Below are 4,015 nucleotides of genomic sequence, written 5' to 3' on the forward strand. Positions count from 1 at the left end.
TGATGGTAATAGAGACGCACTACTTAATTTTATCGAAAGAATTGACTTAATGGTGCCTATTTTGGAGCCTCTCCCATCCGAATATAAAGTATTGTTAATGGGCAACATTAAAGACAAAATTACGGGTAGTGCAAGAAGGTCCCTGCTAATGAATGGAAACTTAGATACTTGGCCATCAATTAAACAGGTTTTGATCGATTATCATGGCGAGAAAAATTCAGTTGAAGAATTAATCGACAAGATTAGAGCATGTCGATGTGACTCTTCAATTGAGAACTTCTATAATAAATTAGCAACACTTTTATGTCGGTTGAACAATGCGCTTTATTTCAGTGAAAACAGATTCCCTGAAGTTAACAGCGAAAGCAACACCAGAATTGCCCTAAATTCTTTTAAATACGGGTTACCGGAACGTGTCAAAAGCATAATCGTAAGTCGAGACCCAACAAGTCTAAAGAACGCTTTCGAAATCATAAAATCAAACGGCTATTTAAATTATAAAGTTTCGAATTCCAATAATTTCAGTAGTAGACTACAACAAAATTACAATAGAAATGGAGGAAATTTCGAACAGACATTAAATTACAGAAATACGGGGAGATACAACAATAATAACGAAAGATTCCAAAATCAACATAGACAACAACACAGTTATAACACTCGACAGCCAAATTTTTCTACACAATCGAGACAAACGCACAACATTAGCCACCAGTCACACAGAACACAAAATCACAACCAACAAGCAAACCATAGTACACAATACAATCATTTAACTGGACGTAACCAACATCTTCATAACAACCAATATCACAATCCTTCTCATAACGAACCTGCACTTGAGCCAATGGACATAGGCATGAATGAAAGCAATCAGAATTTTCAATTTGGCGCTCAAGGAAATTACCCTATATAGTCATAAATACGAAGGTGAAAAAACTAAAATTTATTATTGATACTGGCGTCGAATTTAGCATAATAAACCCAAAGCTTTGCAATCCGAAATGGAGCACAATGTCGCCCACCTTCAATATTAAACTCCTAAATGGAAATGTCTCAACAAACATACGGTACAGCGTACCACTTTTTAAAGAATTTCGGAAAGAAAATCAGTTTGTCGATTTTATTGAACTACCATTTCACAATTACTTCGACGGTATATTGGGAAACAATATATTGCTTAGCCTAAACTGCATAGTCAATTATAAAACTCGGAAGCTTGTTACAGAAAATGCGACACTACCGATTTATTTTTGTGAAGATGAGGAGTACGAAATAGAAAAATATTTAAAAAATGAAAATTTGCAAGTATTTAGTTGCCAAAACAAAGTACGCGACAGTGCACTTAATAGCACATTTGCAAAACATTTAAATTCAAGGGACGAATCGACATTAAAAAAGTTACTAAACAATTACCGAGACATATTTTACGAGGAAGGAAGCAATCTACCGTTTACTAGCGTTATACAACATAGGATTAGAACTAAGACAGATTCACCAATTTATACCAAACTTTATAGGTACCCGGTTGTGCATCGTGCCGAAGTAGACAGACAAATAAACGAGATGTTAGTACAGAAAATAATTGTTCCGAGCAACAGTCCTTATAATTCGCCTCTATGGGTCGTACCAAAGAAAATCGACAACGGTGGCGAACAAAAGTGGCGAATTGTAATAGACTACAGAAAGCTAAACGAACAGACGATGGACGACAAGTTTCCAATTCCGAATATGCAAGACATATTCGACAAATTGGGAAAGTGTAGCTATTTTAGCACAATCGACCTTGCGAAAGGCTTCCACCAGATCGAAGTACATCCAGACGATAGATCCAAGACGACATTTTCGACAGCAAGTGGCCACTACGAGTTTAATCGTATGCCCTTTGGGCTAAAAACAGCTCCCGCGACTTTCCAAAGACTAATAAATCATGTTTTACGAGATTATGTCAATAGAATTTGCGTCGTTTACTTGGACGATATTCTAATTTTTTCTACTAGCTTTACAGAACATATTGACTCTATAACGAAAATTTTTAAGAAACTAAGAGAATCAAATTTGAAAATTCAAGGCGAAAAGTGTCACTTTGCAGCATTTACAACGAATTTTGTAGGCCATGTTGTTTCAGTTGACGGCATCAGACCAGATACATCAAAAATTATTGCAATCGCAGCGATGCCACCACCATCCAACGCGAAAGAAATTAAACAATTTTTGGGTATCACAGGGTATTATCGGAAATTTATACGTGATTATGCAAAGGTTGCCTATCCAATGGTTCGATATTTAAAAAAGGATTGCGTTGTTGACACTAAAGACAGTGAATTTTTAAACTCTTTCGAAACATTGAAGAAGTTAATTACAAGTGAACCAGTTTTACAACCACCGGATTTTAATAAAAAATTTACATTAACAACCGATGCATCTCAGTTTGCCATCGGGTCTGTGCTTAGCCAAAGTGGCCATCCAATTTCCTTTGCATCACGTACTTTATCAGACCATGAGATACGCTATTCGACTATAGAAAAAGAAATGCTTGCTGTTGTGTGGTCTGTAAAATATTTTCGAACCTATCTATACGGTCGCAAGTTTACAATTCAAACCGATCACAAACCTTTGACGTGGTTAAACAATCTCAAAGAGCCTAACATGAAGTTACAAAGATGGAAAATTCTTCTAAACGAGTACGATTTTGACATAACCTATATAAAAGGTAAAGACAACACGGTAGCGGATAGCTTAAGCAGATACGTAAAGAATGAGGATTGCAAAACAGCAATAGTATTTAATAACGAAACTATTCAAGACAATAATAGTGAAGAACAATTAGAGACATGGTCCACGGACGGAACGGTTCACAGTGCGCAGGAAGACAATTTAAAATACATTTTTTTTACAGAGAAATCCATTAATTATTTCAAAAATCAAATCTATCTTCGATATGGCGAAAACGAAAAGTTTTTTATAAAAATTGTACACAATAAGTGTCAATCACATATTGTTGTAACAGAAAAGTCAAATTTAAAAGAAATAATGCGAAAAGTATTGTTAGAGAAGGGGTTAATGTGCATTTTTTGTGAGAACGACGAACTTTTCTTTAAATTTCAAAACATTTATACTCAGAATTTTCAAATTCAAAATCTAACATTGTATAGATCAAAGACAAAACTAATGGAAATTACGGACAAAAATGAAATACTAACTATAATAGAAAACGAACACCTTCGTAACAATCACAGAGGCATACAAGAAATATTTCTTGAATTGAAGAATAAAGTTTTTTACCCTAAATTATTTCAAATAATAACCAAAGTCATTAATAATTGTTCAATTTGTAAAATAGCAAAACACGACAGAAATCCAGTTAAACATCCTTATCAAATAACAGAAACTCCGAAGTATTTCAACGACCTAGTCCACATAGACATTTGGTTTCCATACAGAAATGTAATGTATCTCACAACAATAGATAAATTTTCAAAATACGCAACGTTCCATAAACTTAACGACAGGAATTGGATTGCGATCTTGGCAGCTTTGAAGCAACGTATACAATTTTTAGGCAAAATGCGGAAACTAGTATTTGATAACGAACGCTGTATATTGCACAGCGCAGTAAGATTGTTTTTGGAAGAGGAAAACATTGCGACACATGTAACCACCCCATGGCACAAAACAGGTAACTCTGACATCGAACGTTTACACGGTACTCTAAATGAACATTTGAGAATAATAGAAGCAGATAAAAGCAATAAGACAGTAGAGTTAAGTGACAAACTTTTAAAAATATTTAACTCGTACAATAACACAATACATTCAACAAGAAAAATGAGGCCAATTGATTTTATAATTAAAAATTTTGACAAAGAATCGATTCAGAACTTATCTAGAAAATACGAAGAAGAAAAAATTGAAAGAAGCAATCAGCTTAACAAAAATAGGCACCATGAGTCAATTCAGTTGGATAACATAGTAGTTAACAGACAAATTGCAAAGAATACACCTAAATACAAAA

This window comes from Bactrocera neohumeralis, chromosome 4 (genome assembly GCF_024586455.1).
Source record: "Bactrocera neohumeralis isolate Rockhampton chromosome 4, APGP_CSIRO_Bneo_wtdbg2-racon-allhic-juicebox.fasta_v2, whole genome shotgun sequence".
Classification (NCBI taxonomy): domain Eukaryota; kingdom Metazoa; phylum Arthropoda; class Insecta; order Diptera; family Tephritidae; genus Bactrocera; species Bactrocera neohumeralis.